This window comes from Lipotes vexillifer, unplaced genomic scaffold (assembly GCF_000442215.2).
Source record: "Lipotes vexillifer unplaced genomic scaffold, Lipotes_vexillifer_v1.1 scaffold557, whole genome shotgun sequence".
Lineage (NCBI taxonomy): Eukaryota > Metazoa > Chordata > Mammalia > Artiodactyla > Lipotidae > Lipotes > Lipotes vexillifer.
In genome coordinates this window covers 1,115,529-1,135,133 of record NW_006789913.1, presented here as the reverse complement: position 1 = coordinate 1,135,133, position 19,605 = coordinate 1,115,529, and the positions used below count along the sequence as shown (strand labels likewise).

At 38.9% G+C, this 19,605-nt stretch overlaps 1 pseudogene; it reads right to left on the bottom strand.

Moving 5' to 3' along the window:
- Positions 1-18,448: 18,448 nt before the first annotated feature.
- On the bottom strand, positions 18,449-19,401 carry LOC103087109 (putative olfactory receptor 51H1 pseudogene; annotated as a pseudogene).
- Between the last annotated feature and the right edge of the window lie 204 nt (positions 19,402-19,605).

The following is a 19,605-nucleotide window of genomic DNA, read 5'->3' as shown; positions in this document are numbered from 1 at the left end:
AAAAGAGAGATTTGCAAGAAAAGAAGAAAGACATCCATTTTTCCTCTACATAGGAAGAGTTACATCGATGGCTGAACCTGAGACAGACTGTGCAGAAAAGGAAAACTAGGGATGAACTTCCTCATAAGTATTGATACAAAAATACTAATTAAAATATCAGCAAACAGATCCAACCACATTATGAAAGTAATCCACCATGACCAAGTGGGATTATTCAGTGAAAATAAGTGTGGTTCAATTATGGGAAATCCTTTAATTTAAATCACCACATTAATCGATAAAAGGAAAACACAACACGACAGGCTTCTTTCCAGAGATGGTAAAAAGACTCTTGCCACTTACTGTTCATAAAGCACTCGAATAAGAACTGAATGTAATTGATATGTGTACTTCATTCCTAAATGCATCTTAAGGGAGAAAGAGTAAACCATTACCATGAAGATCAGGAATAAGGCAAAAGCATCCACTTCCTTAGACTGTGTTTTCTCAGAAGCAGATCCTGAGTTGAAGATTTAAATGGTCAAATATTCCAAAAGTAGTCTGGTTGTTGCCTGCAGAGTGTCACTGAAGATCATCTAGACAGATAATATCTCCTAAGAGGAATAGAAGCCAGGTATGTTGAATGTGAGAGGTAATTTAGGTAGAGAGCCTGAAGGATGTTAATTGCATCTGGCCCCTGTCTGTTCCTCCGGGGTCCCAGGCACAGAGGTTTGTAAATAAACTCAGACATACCATGTCACAAGCAAACTGCCTTGAGATCTGCCTCGCAGGTTTTAGTGGAACAGAACTATCAGATCATTAACAGCAGGAAAAGTCATCTTCCCCACACATTATTATGCAATTCTGGGACCCAGAGGTCCAGGATGGTCATGATCAATTAACTGTCCTCAAGAGCAAAAATGGCCACTGGTGGTGGCATTAACTTTCTTCTTGTAGTAAATGTGAAACTATAGATATGTGTTTACCTACTGTATTAGTTATATTTCCTGTGTAACAAATTAGCCCGAATTCAGCAGCTTAGACAACAACATTTATTATCTCACAGTTTCTGATGGGGGAGGGGTGGTCAGATATCTGGATGTGGCTTAATTAGGTGCCTCTGGCTCAGACTGCCTTACAGGTTGCAATGAAGGTGTTGACCAGAACTTAGTCATCTGAAGATTCACTTGGAGGAGGATTTGCTTCCCAGCTCATTCACATGGCTGGTGGCAAGCCTCAGAAGATGCACTTCCAGGCTCACTCAGAGATATAATTTCCTTGCCATTTGGATCTCTCCACAGGGCAGCTCATAACATGTCAACTGGTCTACCTCAGAACCTCAGAAAGTGTGAGAAAGACAGCAAAACAGAGTGAGCAAGTTGGAAGTCCCAGTCTGTTGGTAACTTACTCTCCAAAGTGAAATCCCATCACTTTTGCAGCTTTCTACTCATTAAAAGCAAGTAACTAAGTTGAGTCCACACTCAAGGGGAGTGAAATGGGTATGAATATCACATACCTACTACAGGTAACTCCTGAGAAATCTTTTTTTGGGGGCAGGGGTCTTGGGAACTGAGGTTCTGTATCAACTAATGTAAATAACAAGTTAATAAACTTGGATGGCATGTTCCTAAGGATAGATCTTTGGTTTATTTCTGAATGTCTCCTTGTCTACCTTGGGGCAGAGCACAATACAGCAGTTTTGGGGACTATTTCTCTTTCAGGCTTGAAGAATGGACCTTCTAATGGAGGCTAAGCATAGTAAATTGAACCTAGACTACCTCCCGGCCATTAGAAATGTATTGGCTGAGGAAGGCATGAAGCAGCTCCATGCCCCTTCCAAAGACAGCAAAATGCCTCTCACCAATCACATCACTAATAACTATGTCTCTGCTGAGGAATCGGGGAACTGGGAGCATGCAACATTGTCTCCTGATTTTTCATATTTCCATATATCTCTCTATTTTTTTTTTTTTGCGGTAGGCGGGCCCCTCACTGTTGCGGCCTCTCCCGTTGCGGAGCACAGGCTCAGCGGCCATGGCTCACGGGCCCAGCCGATCCGTGGCCTGTGGGATAGCCCCAGACCGGGGCACGAACACGTGTCCCCTGCATCAGCAGGCGGACTCTCAACCACTGCGCCACCACGGAAGCCCTCTCTATATCTTTTGCCACTAAAAAACCTTTATATCTTGCACATGTTGTCTTCTTTCTCTCAGCTTTATTCCTGCCCCATGGTGATACCCAGGCAGAAGTCAGGACCTCTAAAATATGGCCCATGCACCTCTCTAGCCTCATGTATTTGCTTTCTCTTTCAAGTACCCTGCATTCTACCTTCTCTGGTTTATCTTCTGTTTGGAGAATATTTTGTCTTTTCATATCTTTGTGCTGAGGTCCATGCTCTTCCCCCAGTTTGAAAAGCTTATCTTCCTTGGCCTCCCTTATGCTCTATTTCCATTCTCTGTTCAAGTAAGACTTTATAACACACTGCTAGGAGAAGCCCTACATGAGTTCCCAAGCGGAAAGGAGGAAATGAACAGAGAAGCAGACTTTGGAGATTAAGTAGGCTATCAGTGTGACAACAAAGTGAAATGAAATATGAGTGCTAGAATTTGAATCACGACTGGTTTACTATCTTTGTGACCTTCTATGCACCTCAATTTCATCTGTAAAATGTAGATGTGATAATGGTAGCTTACCACAAAGAATTGTGAAAATTGAATGAGATCATCTTTGAAAAGTGTTTAGCAGGGTGCTTGGCATATAACAGGGTTTCACAAATCTAACTAATCTTGGGCCTTTTGTTTTCTTTTCAGAATGCATGCTATATTCTTCTAACTCTTAGGTATCCCCTGAGGACTTGAAGAAACAAAAACTTTTCATCCACTAAGCACCTTCCTGTTCCTGCAGTTTGGAACACTCCAGGGGGTAGAGTACAAGCAAAAAAAATCAGTCTCTGGAGGAGTTACAGTGTTTGGTTACTGGGCAGAGGCCAAGGGAAGCTGGAGGGTCCAGGGAAAAAGCAGGGTGATAGAGAATCTATAGGGGAAGAGGGCTCCCCATGGGAAGTCTTTGAAAATGACAATACTCCTCACCATGACTCTATGTTGTTCATATTTGATCTTGTGTCACTCTTCCTGCTCCTCCTGAAGGTTCCTGTATAAATCCCTCTTCTTTTGAGTGAAAGAAATGTGGACTACCAGAGGAAGTCAAATAGAGAAAACTCCAGAGTGGTGGGTAACTGAGTTGGGGACTGGGTGTTGGGTGTGATGAAGTCTCAAGGCAGGGTCACCCTAGAAAGGAGGATATAAGTCCTTAAGCCCCTAAAAAGGGCTGGTCAGGTCTTGTGAGTACTGCTGATATTAAGATCCATTCTGGAAGTGATGGGACAATTGGGGAAAGGAAAGGAACAGGGAACACATGATACTTTGGTTCAAAGCTGTGAGAGGAAGGGGTATGTCTCACCTTGGGATAATGGAGAGACAGTTTTCAGGGACCAGGGGGAGTTATGAGAATGGAAACTGGGCAGTAGGGCTGATTGGGGGTATGTGCTTTTGGTTGTACAGTGGAGGCATAAGGTTATCATAAACACAAAGGCTTCATTTGAATGAATTATGCATTACTGCTTTTACCTTTAAGACAATCTTAATTTGAATTGTGTATTTCCCACCCTTTAAATACGAATAAAAAATCTTCACATATCCTATGATTTAGTTAAGTGAATTGTCTAAGCTTTTGTTTAGTGATTGGCTCTCCAGGTCTTCATGTGAATGTCTCTGCAGAGTTGAAGGCAGAGACAGGTTCTAGTCTGGAAATGTCTTAGGAGAGTCTGGACAGAGCTTTCTGAAGAACAGTGCACCTTAACAACAAGGAAGCAATTGTGCCTGTATCTTGATCTGGGTAGTGGCCATGAGGGTGTGTTCATGTGCTCACTTTATAAAACTTTATCAACTATACACCTTCTGTGCATTTTACACAGTATATATTGATATGTTATACTTCAATCAAAAAGTTAACCAAAAAATAAGCTTCAAGATGCTGAATGAGTAAGATGTGGGGATCACCTTCCTCCCCACAAATACATTAAAAATACATCTACATGTGGAACAACTATAGAACACCTACTGAACACTGGGAGAAGACCTCAGACTTCCCAAAGGGCAAGAAACTCCTCACTTACCTGGCCGTGTGGCTGACAGGGTCTTGGTGCTCCAGTTGGGTGTCAGATCTGAGCCTCTGAAGTGGGAGAGCCAAGTTCAGGACATTGGTCCACCAGAGACCTTGCAGCCCCTCATAATATCAATCGGTGAGAGCTCTCCCAGAGATCTCAATCTCAACACAAAGACCCAGCTCCACTCAACAACCAGAAAGCTACAGTGCTGGACACCCCATGCCAAACAACTAACAAGACAGGAACACAACCCTACCCATTAGCAGAGAGGTTGCCTAAAATCATAATAAGTTCACAGACACCCCCAAACACATCACTGGATGCAGTCCTGCCCACCAGAAAGACAAGATCCAGCCTCATCCATCAGAACACATGCACCGGCCCCCTCCACCAGGAAGTCTACACAACCCATGGAACCAACCTTACCCAATGCAGGTAGACACCAAAAACAACAGGAGCTAAGAACTTGCAGCCTGCAAAAAGGAGACCCCAAACAGAGTAAGTTAAGCAAAATGAGAAGACAGAGAAATATGCAACGGATGAAGGAGCAAGGTAAAACCCAAGAGACCAAACAAATGAAGAGGAAATAGGCAGTCTACCTGAAAAAGAATTCAGAGTAATGATACTAAGATGATCCAAAATCTTGGAAATAGAATGGAGAAAATACAAGGAACATTTAACAAGGATCTAGAAGAACTAAAGAGCAAACGAACAATGATGAACAATACAATAAATGAAATTAAAAATTCTCTAGAAGGAATCAATAGCAGAATAACTGAGGCAGAAGAACGTATAAGTGACCTGGAAGATAAAATAGTGGAAATAACTACTGCAGAGCAGAATAAAGAAAAAGAATGAAAAAAATTGAGGACAGTCTCAGAGACCTCTGGGACAATATTAAACTCACCAACATTCAAATTATAGGGGTCAGAGAAGAGGAAGAGAAAGGGACTGAGCAAATATTTGAAGAGATTATAGTTAAAAACTTCCCTAATATGGGAAAGGAAAAGTCAATCAAATCCAGGAAGCACAGAGAGTCCCATACAGGATAAATCCAAAGAGAAACATGCCATGACACATTAATCAAACTATCAAAAATTAAATACAAAGAACAAATATTAAAAGCAGCAAGGGAAAATGCAACAAATAACGAACAAGGGAATTCCCATAAGGTGAACAGCTGATCTTTCAGCAGAAACTCTGCAAGCCAGAAGGGTGTGTCAGGACATATTTAAAGTGATGAAAGGTAAAAACCTACAATGAAGATTACTCTACCTAGCAAGGATCTCATTCAGAAATTAAAACCTTTACAGACAAGCAAAAGCTAAAAGAATTCAGCACCACTAAACCAGCTTTACAACAAATGCTAAAGGAACTTCTCTAGGCAGGAAACACAGGGGAAGGACAAGACCTACAATAACAAACCCAAAACACTTAAGGAAATGGTAATAGGAACATACATAGTGATAATTACCTTAAATGTAAATGGATTAAATGTTCCAACCAAAAGACACAGAGTGGCTGAATGGTTACTAAAACAAGACCTGTATATATGCTGTCCACAAGAGACCCACTTCAGACCTAGGGACACATACAGACTGAAAGTGAGGGGGTGGAAAATGATATTCCACGCAAAAGGAAATCAAAAGAAAACTGGAGTAGCAATTCTCATGTCAGACAAAATACTTTAAAATAAACACCATTACAAGAGACAAAGAAGGACACTACATAATGATCAAGGGATCAATCTAAGAAGAAGATATAACAATTGTAAATATTTATGCACCCAACATAGGACAACCTCAGTACATAAGGGAAATTCTAACAGCTGTAAAAGGGGAAATTGACAGTAACACAATAATAGTAGGGGACTTTAACACCCCACTATCACCAATGACAGATCATCCAAAATGAAAATAAATAAGAAAACACAAGCTTTAAATAACACATTAAACAAGATGGACTTAATTGATATTTATAGGACATTTCACCCAAAAACAACAGAATACACTTTCTTCTCAAGTGCTCATGGAATATTCTCCAGGATGGATCATATCTTGGGTCACAAATAAAGCTTTTGTAAATGTAAGAAAATTGAAATCGTATCAAGTATCTTTTCCACCCACAATGCTATGAGACTAGATATCAACTACAGGAAAAAAAGAACTGTAAAAACTACAAACACATGGAGGCTTAACAATACACTACTAAATAACTAAGAGATCACTGAAGATATCAAAGAGGAAATCAGAAACTGCCTAGAAACAAATGACAATGAAAACACGATGACCCAAAACCTACGGGATGCAGCAAAAGTAGTTCTAAGAGGGAAGTTTATAGCAATACAATCCTGCCTCAAGAAACAACTCAAATAAACAAACTAACCTTACACCTAAAACAATTAGAGAAAAAAACCCCAAAGTTGGCAGAAGGAAAGAAATCATAAAAATCAGATCAGAAATAAATGAAAAAGAATTGAAGGAAATGAAGGAAATTGAAGGAAATTGAAATTGAAGGAAATGATAGCAAAGATCAATAAAACTAACAGCTGGTTCTTTGAGAATATAAACAAAATGGATAAGCCATTATGCAGACTCATCAAGAAACAAAGGGAGAAGACTCAAATCAGTTGAATTAGAAATTAAAAAGGAGAAGTAACAACTGACACTGAAGAAATACAAAGGATCATGAGAGACTGCTACAAGTTTGCCAACAAACACACGAAAGAATGCTCAACATCATTAATCATTAGAGAAATGCAAATCAAAACTACAATGAGATATCATCTCACACCAGTCAGAATGGCCATCATCAAAATATCTAGAAACAATAAACACTGGAGAGGGTGTGGAGAAAAAGGAACACTCTTGCACTGTTGGTGGGAATGTAAATTGATACAGCCACTGTGGAGAACAGTATGGAGGTTCCTTAAAAAACTACAAATAGAACTACCATATGACCCAGGAATCCCATTACTGGGCATATACCCTGAGAAAATCATAATTCAAAAAGAGTCATGTACCAAAATGTTCATTGCAGCTCTATTTACAATAGCCCGGAGATGGAAACAACCCAAGTGTCCATCATCGGATGAATGGATAAAGAAGATGTGGTACATATATACAATGGAATATTACTCAGCCATAAAAAGAAACGAAATTGAACTATTTGTAATGAGGTGGATAGACCTAGAGTCTGTCATACAGAGTGAAGTCAGTCAGAAAGAGAGAGACAAATATCGTATGCTAACACATATGTATGGAATTTAAGAAAATATAATGTCATGAAGAGCCTAGGGGTAAGACAGTAATAAAGACACAGACCTACTAGAGAATGGACTTGAGGATATGGGGAGGGGGAAGGGTAAGCTGTGACAAAGCGAGAGAGAGGCATGAACATATATACACTACCAAACGTAAGGTAGATAGCTAGTGGGAAGCAGCTGCATAGCACAGGGAGATCAGCTCAGTGCTTTGTGACCGCCTGGACGGGTGGGATAGGGAGGGTGGGAGGGAGCGAGATGCAAGAGGGATGAGATATGGGAACATATGTATATATATAACTGATTCATTTTGTTGTAAAGCAGAAACTAACACACCATTGTAAAGCAATTATACTCCAATAAAGATGTTAAAAAAAAAAAAACAACCCGTATATATGCTGTCTACAAGAGACCCACTTCAGACCTAGAGACACATACAGACTGAAAATGAGGGAATGGAAAAAGATATTCCACGCAAATGGAAATCAAAACAAAGCTGGAGTAACAATTCTAATATCAGACAAAATAGACTTTAAAATAAAGACTGTTACAAGAGACAAAGTGGGACACTACATAATGATCAAGAGATCTTTCTAAGAAGACATAACAAGTGTAAGTATTTATATACCCAACATAGGAGCACCTCAATACATAAGGCAAATACTAACAGCCATAAAAGGGGAAATTGACAGTAACACAATCATAGTAAGGGATTTTAACACCCCATTTTCACCCCACTTTCATCCAAAGTGAAAGTAAATAAGGAAACACAACCTTTAAATGATACATTAAACAAGATGGACTCAATTTATATTTATAGGACACTCCAGACTTAATTGATATTTATAGGACATTCCATCCAAAAATAACAGAAAACACATTCTTCTCAAGTGCTCATGGAATATTCTCCAGGATAGATCATATCTTGGGTCACAAATCAAGCCTTGGTAAATTTAAGAAAACTGAAATCATATCAAGTATCTTTTCCAACAACAACGCTATGAGACTAGATATCAATTACAGGAAAAAATCTGTAAAAAATACAAACACATGGAGGCTAAACAATACAGTACTTAATAACGAAGTGATCACTGAAGAAATCGAAGAGGAAATCAAAAAACACCTAGAGGGCTTCCCTGGTGGCGCAGTGCTTGAGAGTCCGCCTGCCGATGCAGGAGACGCGGGTTCGTGCCCCGTTTCGGGAAGATCCCACATGCCGCGGAGCGGCTGGGCCCGTGAGCCATGGCCGCTGAGCCTGCGCGTCCGGAGCCTGTGCTCCGCAAATGGGAGAGGCCACGACAGTGAGAGGCCCGCATAACGCAAGAAAAAAAAAAAAAAAAAAAAAAACACCTAGAAACAAATGACAATGAACACACGACAACCCAAAACCTATGGGATGCAGCAAAAGCAGTTCTAAGAGGGAAGTTTATAGCAATACAATCTTACCTCAAGAAACAAGAAACGTCTCAAATAAGCAACCTAAAGCAATTAGAGAAAGAAGAACAAAAAGCAACCCAAGTTAGCAGAAGGAAAGATATCATAAAGATTAGATCACAAATACATGAAAAAGAAATGAAGGAAATGATAGCAAAGATCAACAAAACTAAAAGATAGTTCTTTGAGAAGATAACGAAAATTGGTAAACCATTAGCCAGACTCATCAAGAAAAAAAGGGAGAAGACTCAAATCAACAGAATTAGAAATGAAAAAGAAGTAACAACTGACACTGCAGAAATACAAAAGATCATGAGAGATTACTACAACCAACTGTATGCCAATAAAATGGACAACCTGGAAGAAACGGACAAATTCTTAGAAATGCACAAACTTATGAGAATGAACCAGAAAGAAATAGAAAATATGAACAGACAAATCACAAGCACTGAAATTGAAACTGTGATTAAAAATCTTCCAACAAACAAAAGCCCAGGACCAGATGGCTTCACAGGCGAATTCTATCAAACATTTAGAGAAGACCTAACACCTATCCTTCTCAAACTCTTCCAAAATATACCAGAGGGAGGAACACTCCCAAACTCATTCTACGAAGCCACCATCACCCTGATACCAAAACCAGACAAAGATGTCACAAAGAAAGAAAACTACAGGCCAATATCACTGATGAACATAGATGCAAAAATCCTCAACAAAACACTAGCAAACAGAATCCAACAGCACATTAAAAGGATCAGACACCATGATCAAGTGGGGTTTATCCCTGGAATGCAAGAATTCTTCAATATACGCAAATCAATCACTGTGATACACCATATTAACAAATTGAAGGAGAAAAACCATATGATCATCGCAATCGATGCAGAGAAAGTTTTCAACAAAATTCAACACCGATATATGATAAAAAACCCTGCAGAAAGTAGGCATAGAGGGAACTTTTCTCAACATAATAAAGGTCATATATGACAAATCCACAGCCAGCATCATCCTCAATGGTGAAAACTGAAACCATTTCCACTAAGATCAGGAACAAGGCAAGACTGCCCACTCTCATCACTATTATTCAACATACTTTTGGAAGTTTTAGCCATAGAAATCAGACAAGAAAAAGAAGTAAAAGGAAAATCAGAAAAGAAGAGGTAAAGGTGTCACTGCTTGCAGATGACATGATACTATACATAGAGAATCCTAAAGATGCCATCAGAAAACTACTAGAGCTAATCAATGAATTTGGTAAAGTAGTAGGATACAAAATTAATGCACAGAAATCTCTTGCATTCCTATACCGTAAGGATGAAAAATCTGAAACAGAAATTAAGAAAACACTCCCATATACCATTGCAACAAAAAAAATAAAATATCTAGGAATAAACCTACCTAAGGAGACAAAAGACCTGTATGCAGAAAATTATAAGACACTGATGAAAGAAATGAAAGATGATACAAATAGAGAGATGTACCATGTTCTTGGATTGGAAGAATCAACATTGTGAAAATGACTACTACCCAAAGCAACCTACAGATTCAATGCAATCCCTATCTAACTACCACTGACATTTTTCACAGAACTAGAACAAAAAATTTCACAATTTGTATGGAAACACAAAAGACCCCAAATAGCCAAACAATCTTGGGAAAGAAAAATGGAGCTGGAGGAATCAGGCTCCCTGACTTCAGACTATACTACAAAGTTAAAGTAATCAAAACAGTATGGTACTGACACAAAAACAGAAATATAGATCAGTGGAACAGGACAGAAAGCCCAGATATAAACCCACGCACATATGGTCACCTTATCTTTGATAAAGGAGGCAAGAGTATACAATGGAGAAAAGACAGCCTCTTCAATAAGTGGTCCTGAGAAAACTGAACAGCTACATGTAAAAGAATGAAATTAGAACACTCCCTAACACCATACACAAATATAAACTCAAAATGGATTAAAGACCTAAATGTAAGGCTAAACATTATAAAACTCTTAGAGAAAAACATAGGCAGAATACTCTATGACATAAATCACAGCACGATCTTTTTTACCCACCTCCTAGAGAAAGGGAAATAAAACCAAAAATAAACAAATAGGACCTAATGAAATGTAAAAGCTTTTGCATAGCAAAGGAAACCATAAACAAGACAAAAAGACAACCCTCAGAATGGGAGAAAATATTTGCAAATGAAGCAACTGACAAAGGATTATTATCCAAAATATACAAGCAGCTCATGCAGCTCAATATCAAAAAAGCAAACAACCCAATCCAAAAATGGGCAGAAGACCTAAATAGACATTTCTCCAAAGAAGATATACTGACTGGCATCAAACACATGAAAGGATGCTCAACATCACTAATCATTAGAGAAATGCAAATCAAAACCACGATGAGGTATCACCTCACACCAGTCAGAATGGCCATCGTCAAAATGTCTACACGCAGTAGATGCTGGAAAGGGTGTGGAGAAAAGGGAACCCTCTTGCACTGTTGGTGGGAATGTAAATTGATACAGCCACTATGGAGAATAGTATGGAGGTTCCTTAAAAATGCAACTACCATACAACCCAGCAATCCCACTCCTGGGCATATACCCTGAGAAAACCATAATTCAAAAAGAGTCACGTGCCACAATGTTCATTGCAACATTATTTACAATAGCCAGGACAAGGAAGCAACATAAGTGTGAATCAACAGATGAATGGATAAAGAAGATGTAGCACATATGTACAATGGAATATTACTCAGCCATAAAAAGAAACTGAGTTGTTTGTAGTGAGGTACATGGACCTAGAGTCTGTCATACAGAGTGAAGTAAGTCAGAAAGAGAAAAACAAATACCATACGCTACCACATATATATGGAATCTAAAAAATAATAATAATGGTTCTCAAGAACCTAGGGGCAGGACAGGAATAAAGACACAGACATAGACAATGGATTTGAGGACATGGGAACGGTGGAGAGTAAGCTGGACAAAGTGAGAGAGTGGCATGGACATATATACACTACCAAATGTAAAATAGATAGCTAGTGGGAAGCAGCCACATGGCACAGGGAGATCAGCTCAGTGCTTTGTGTCCACCTAAAGGGTGGGATAGGGAAGGTGGGAGGGAGACGCAAGAGGGAGGAGATATGTATAGGGAGGATGTATGTATATGTATAGCTGATTCACTTTGTTATACAGCAGAAACTAACACACTATTGTGAAGCAATTATACTCCAGTAAAGATGTTTAAAAAAAAATCTTTGATAAAGGAGGCAAGAATATAAAATGGGAAAAAGACAGTCTCTTTAGTAAGTGGTGCTGGGAAAGTTGGACAGCTGCATGTAAATCAGTGAATTTAGAACACATCCTCACATCATATACAGAAATAAACTCAAACTGGCTTAAAGATTTAAACATAAGGTATACCACCATAAACTCCTAGGAGAGAACATAGGCAAAATATTCTCTGACATAAATCATACCAATGTTTTCTTAGGTCAGTCCCCCAAGGCAAGAGAAATAAAAGCAAAAATAAACAAATGGGACCTAATCAAACTTACAAGACTTGCACAGCAAAGGAAACCATAAACAAAATGAAAAGACAACCTATGGAATGGGAGAGAATATTTTCAAACAATGCCTCTGACAAGGGCTTAATTTCCAAAATATACAAACAGCTCTTATAACTCAACAACAACAAAACAAAAAACCCAAACAACAAAATGGGCAGAAGACCTAAATAGACATTTCTCCAAAGAAGACATACAGATGGCCAACAAACACATGAAAAGATGCTCATCATCGCTAATTATTAGAGAAATGCAAATCGAAACTACAATGAGGTACCACCTCACACCAGTCAGAATGGCCATCATTTAAAAGTCTACAAATAACAAATGCTGGAGAGGGTTTGGAGAAAAGGGAACCCTCTTACAATGTTGGCAGGAATGTAAATTGGTGCAGCCACTATGGAAAACAGTATGGAGGTTCCTCAAAAAACTAAAAATAGTGTTGCCAATGACCCAGCAATCCCACTCCTGGGCATATACCCAGAGAAAAATATAATTCGAAAGGGCACATTTACCCCTATGTTCATAGTAGCACTATTTACAATAGCCAAGATATGGAAACAATCTAAATGTCCATCAACAGATGAATGGATAAAGATGATGTGGTAGATATATAATGGAATATTACTCAGCCATCAAAACGAATGAAATAATGTCATTTGCAGCAGCATGGATGGACCTAGAGCTTATCATGCTAAGTGAACTAAGTCAGAAAGAGAAAGACAAATAACATATGATATCACTTATATGTGGAATCTAAAATACAATACAAATCAAGACTTCTATGAAACAAAAAAGATTCACAGATATAGAGAACAGACTTGTGGTTGCCAAGGGAGGTAGGGGGGAGGGGAGGGAAGGAATGGGAGCTTGGAATTATCAGAGGCAAACTGTTATATACAGGATGGATAAACAAGGTCATACTGTATAGCACAAGGAACTATAGTCAATATTCTCTGACAAAGCATAATGGAAAAGAATATGAAAAAGAATATATATATATATATATATATACACACACATATATATATGTATGTATATATGTATGTGTATACATACATAAATATGTGTGTGTATAACTGACTCACTTTACTGTAAAGAAGAAATTAATGCAACATTGTAAATCAACTGTACTTCAATAAAATTTTTTTAATGAAAATAAATAAAAACAAAGATTTCAGACCAAAAAAATAGAAAAAATTAATCAAACCAAGAGCTGGTTTCTTGAAAGGATAAAGATCAACAAACCTCTGGCCAGGCTCACCAAGAAGAAAAGACAGAGGACCCAAATAAACAAAATAAGAAATGAAAGAGGAAAGATAACAACCACTACCACAGAACTACAAAAAATTATATGAACAATTATATGCCAACAAACTGGACAACCTAGAAGAAATGGACAAGTTTCTAGAAACATGTAGCCTACCAAAACTGAATCAAGAAGAAATAGATAATTTGAACAGATCAATTGCTAGATGTAAAATTGAATCTGTAATTTTAGAAGGAAAAAAAAGGAAACTCCCTGCAAACAAAAGATTAAGACTGTATGGTTTCACTGGGGAATTCTACCAAATATACAAAGAACTTAAACTGATCCTGCTCAAACTCTTCCAAAAGATTGAAGAGGAGAGAACACTCCCAAAGTCATTCTATGAAGCCACCATGACCAAAACCAAACAAAGACAATACCAAAAAATAAAGGGCCAATATCTTTTATGAATATAGATGCAAAAATTCTCAATAAAATATTAGCAAACTGAGTCCAACAACACATAAAAAGGATCATACACCACAACCAAGTTGGATTCATCCCAGGGTGACAAGGATGATTCAACATATGCAAATCAATCAATGTGATACATACCACACCAACAAAAGACAAAAACCACATGATCATCTCAATTAGATACAGAGAAAGCATTTCATAAAATTTAACATCCATTCATGATAAAAACTGTCACCAAAGTGGGTATAGAAGGAATATACTGCAGCATGATAAAAGCTACTTATAACAAATCCACCACCAACATAATACTCAATGGTGAAATACTGAAAGCCTTCCTTCTAAAATCTGGAACAACACAAGGATGCCCACTCTCACCACTGTTATTCAACATAGTACTGGAAGACCTAGTCACATCAATCAGACAAGGAAAAGAAGTAAAAGGATCCAAACTGGAAGGGAAGAGGTGAAATTGTCCTTATATGCAAATGACACGATACTATATATAGAAAACCCTAAAGACTCCACACAAAAACCACTAGAACTGACAAACGAATTCAGCAAAGTAGCAGGATGCAAGATTAACAAACAGAAATCTGTCACATTTCTTTACACTAACAATGAAATATCAGAAAGGGAAAGTAAAAAAAAATCCCTTTTACAATCACATCAAGAAAAAAAATATGTAGGAATAAACCTGACCAAGGAGGTTAAAGATTTGTATGCTAGGAACGAAAAAACATTGATAAAAGAAATTGAAGGTGATTTTAAAAATGGAAAGATATCCCATGCTCTTGGATTGGAAGAATTAATATTGTTAAAATGGCCATACTACCCAAAGCAATCTACAGATTTAATGTGATCCCCATCAAATTACCCATGACATTTTTCACCAAACTAGAGCAAATAATCCTAAAATTTATGTGAAACCATAAAAGACCCAGACTTACCAAAACAATCCTGAGGGAAAAGAACAAAGCTGGAGGCATAACCCCTCTCAGACTTCAGACAATACCACAAAGCAACAGTAATCAAAACAGTGTGGTACTGGCACAAAAATAGACATGGATCAGTGGAATAGAACAGAAATCCAACACACCTACGCTCAATTAATCTTCAACAAAGGAGCAAGAATATACAGTGGAGAAAAGACAGTCTCTTCTGCAAGTGGTATTGAGAAAGCTGGACAGCTACATGCAAATCAATGAAGTTCAGAACACTAACTCACACCATACACAAAAATAAACTCAAAATGGCTTAAAGACTTAAATATAAGACATGACACCATAAAACTCCTAGAAGAGAATATAGGCAAAACTTTCTCTGAAATAAATTGTAGCAATGTTTTCTTCAGTCAGTCTCCCAAGGCAATAGAAATAAAAGTAAAAATAAACAAATGAAACCTAATCAAACTTATGAGCTTTTGCACAGCAAAGGAAACCATAAAGAAAGCAGAAAGACAGTCTATGGAACGGGAGAAGGTATGTGCAAACAATGTGATGAAAATTGGCTTCATTTCCAAAATAAACAAATAGCTCATACAGCTCAATATCGAAAAAACCAAACAACCCAATCCAAAAAATGGTCAGAAGACATAAACAGACATCTCTCCAAAGAATATGGATGGCCAATAAGAGGCACATGAAAAAATGCTCGACATAGCTAATTATTAGCGAAATGAAATCGAAACTACAATGTGTCACCTCACACCAGTCAGAATGGCCATCATCAAAAAATCTACAAATGTTAAATGCTGGAGAGGATGTAGAGAAAAAGGAACCCTCCTACACTGTTGGTGGGAATATAAACTGGTATAGCCACTATGGGGAACAGTGCAAACGTTCCTTAAAAATCTAAAAAGTTGCCATATGATCCAGCAATCCCACTCCTGGGCATATACCCAGACAAAAGTATAATTCAAAAAGGTATATGTACCCCTATGCTCATAGTAGCACTATTTACAATAGCCAAGATATGGAATCAACCTAAATGTCCATTGACAGATGAATGAATAAAGATGTAATATACAGATACACACACACACACACACACACACACACACACACACACACACACTGGAATACTATTCAGCCATTAAAAGGAATGAAATAATGTCATTTGCAGCAACATGAATGGACCTAGAAATTATCATACTAAGTGAAGTAATTCAACAAAGATAAATATCATATGATATCACTTATATGTGTAATCTAAAAATATGATACAAATGAACTTATTTACAAAACAGAAAGAGACTCACAGACATAGCAAACAATCTTATGGTTACCAAAGGGGAATGGGAAGAGGGATAGATTAGGAGTTTGGGTTTAGCAGATACGAACTATTATATATAAAATAGATTTTTTTTAAGTCCTACTATATAGAACATGGAACTATATTCAATATCTTGTGATAAACTTTAATGGAAAAGAATGTGAAATAGAATATATATGTGTGTGTGTGTATAAATGAATCACCTTGCAGTACACCAGAAACAAATACATTGTAAATCAACTATATTTCAATTAAACAAATGAAGGCAAATGGCTAAAGTGTACATTGCTGCAAACCTACCCAGCCTCCTGTGATATAAGTGTTCAGTCAGAATGATAGGGTTCACATCTCAAAAATGTCAAGTAGATGACACCAATAAAATTAAGGGCTCTGTGAAACTATCACCCCAATCTATGCCATAAACATATCCATCACCTCCAAAAGTTTCCTCTTGCCTTTTTTATTTATTATTAGTTTTATATTTGATAGGAACACAAGATCTACCCTCTTAGAAAATTTTTAAGATACAATATAGTATTGTTAACCACAGGGACTATGCTGTACAGTAGACCTCTTATCGCCAAACCCATCAAGTTGTATACACTAAATATGCACAGCTTTTAATATGCCAATCATACCTCAATAAACTGGCTTTTTTAAAAAAATGAATCAATAGGGCTTCCCTGGTGGTGCAGTGGTTGGGAGTCTGCCTGCTAATGCAGGGGACACGGGTTCGAGCCCTGGTCTGGGAGGATCCCACATGCTGCAGAGCAACTGGGCCCGTGAGCCACAACTACTGAGCCTGCACGTCTGGAGCCTGTGCTCCGCAGCAGGAGAGGCCGCGGTAGTGAGAGGCCCACGCACCGTGATGAAGAGTGGCCCCCGCTTGTCACAACTAGAGAAAGCCCTCGCACAGAAACGAAGACCCAACACAGCAAAAATAAATTAATTAATTAATAAACTCCTATCTCCAACATCTTCTTTAAAAAAAAAACAAAAATGAATCAATAAAAAGAACTCCCCTCAGGAAGGAAGGAAAAAAATAATAAAGACCTGAAAGATAGGAGCTGTTAATGCTGAAGGAATTCCTTTCACTGTCTCATGCGTGGGAATGGCTCACCCATCATGCAGTTACTAAGTAGTGACATAAGAATGTGAAAATTAATATTTAAATCTTTACTAATCATACCTGATAGGGTTGGCAGTTTTAGAGACAGATATTGTGTAAATCCTAGGTGAAACTCTTTCTTTAAAAAACGATGGAATCTAGCAACAAATGTGGACTTTTTCCTCAAGTGGGCTCTAATGCAGGCTCAGAAAGTGGACCTAACCATAATTTCAAATATCAATACTTAATCATAAGAAAATCTAAATGGACAGTGAACAGCTTTCCTGGGCTTGGCAACACCAAACTTTCTTTCTAGCTCAAAGCAGAGACACACATGAAGAGAACCAAAAGAAAACTGCCACTCCCTAAGGTGTAAATAGGTGTTAAATGAACTCAGCAGGTACAGTATTATCCTACATGTTTCCCACCAACCACTCCCCTTTTCTATTTCTTGGTATATGAGCTGGTTAATATTAAGTGTGGGAGAAGAGGGCTAGTATTAAGGTGAATATAGCTTACTTACACATAATATTATTATACATAATAGAATAGAAATATAGTTCTTCCTTAGGTTTGAAATGAAATGGGTCGGGGGCAGAATCCAGTGGGGAAAAGGACAGAAGTGCCAGCACGAATAGATATGCACACACATCCTCTCAGTGAGTCCCCTAGGCAAGGAGATGTTACAGTATATATGAGTATGAAATAGTTCAACTCTGATCAGAGCAACAAGAGGATTGCCAAGATGATACTTCTATATGCTTTCCAATGATCTCAGTCCCCCAAAATTGTAATTATAGAAGCTGATGCTTCCCCACAAAAGGCTCAGTGGTAAGATCTGAAACATTCAGAAACCTCAAAAGTTAACTCCACCACTAATCCTCCCCCAAGATCCAGGTTGACCCACAGGGGTTGTGTGCCACTGTGTCCTGCTGCTCTATGAGACATCAACCCTTTTCTGCTGGAAGCGCTTTAGGAGGCCCTGACGTATCTGCTTAGACTTGATGCAGTAGACAATGGGGTTCATGAAGGGCAGAACCAAGAAGTGCAGGTTGGCCATAAGCACTGCCAGAGCAGGGTAGCTGTGCTTCTCTACTCGGTGCAACACAGACAGCCCCAGTTTGGGCAAGTAAAAGATGAGAACAATGCAGAGGTGTGAGACATACGTGTTGAGTGCCTTTAGTCGTCTCCCAGGTGATGCACTGCGCAGCACAGTCCATAGGATCAGGGCAAAGGAGAGTATGATGAGGGAAGAGTCAAAGCCCAAAGAGAGGAGGATGGAGACCAGGCCAACCGGGCTGTTGACCTGAGTTTCTGAGCAGACCAATCCCACAAGGTCACGTGCAGGCAGTAACAGTGAGAGAGTACACTGATCTGGGGAAAGAGCACACACCGCAGGAGGATGGGTCCTGGGAGATTGAGCAGGACGGCCCTCACCAGGATGGCAGGCCCCACTTTGGCCATGGCTGAGTGGGTAAGAACTGAGGCATAGTGCAGAGGGTCCCCGATGGCAACAAAGCAATCAAAGGCCATGGCCAGCAGCACACCAAATTCCACATAGGTGAAGGCGTGGATGAAGAACACCTGTGCCGCACAAAGATTGAAGGGCAGCTCACCAACACGCAGCCAGAAGAGCTGCACCATGGTGGGGAAGGTGGAGGCACAGAGGCCCAGATCAGAGGCTGCCAGCATGGACAGGAAGATGTACATGGGTTCGTGTAAGGCTGGATCTGTGCAGATCAGGAAGAGGATGATACTGTTACCCAGGATGGAAACCACACAGATGAGGTTGATGGGGATGGAAACCCAATGATGAGATGCTCCCAGACCTGGGAAGCCAGTGAGGAGGAAGGTAAAATAACCAGAAGTGCTGGTGTTGCAGGAAAACATAGTGATTCCAGGAGGGAGTTGTCCACCCTATATGTAAGAAGCATTCATTCATTTGATCATCACTTATAAAGTCCCTACCAAGTACTAAGGGCTGGAAAGGAAGAAATGCCCCATCACCCTTTCTCAGGCCATGAGAGAAAACTCATTCCTCTGAGGAGCTCCATTCCCTCCATTTTCTGTATAATTTAATCTTCTCCTTGAATA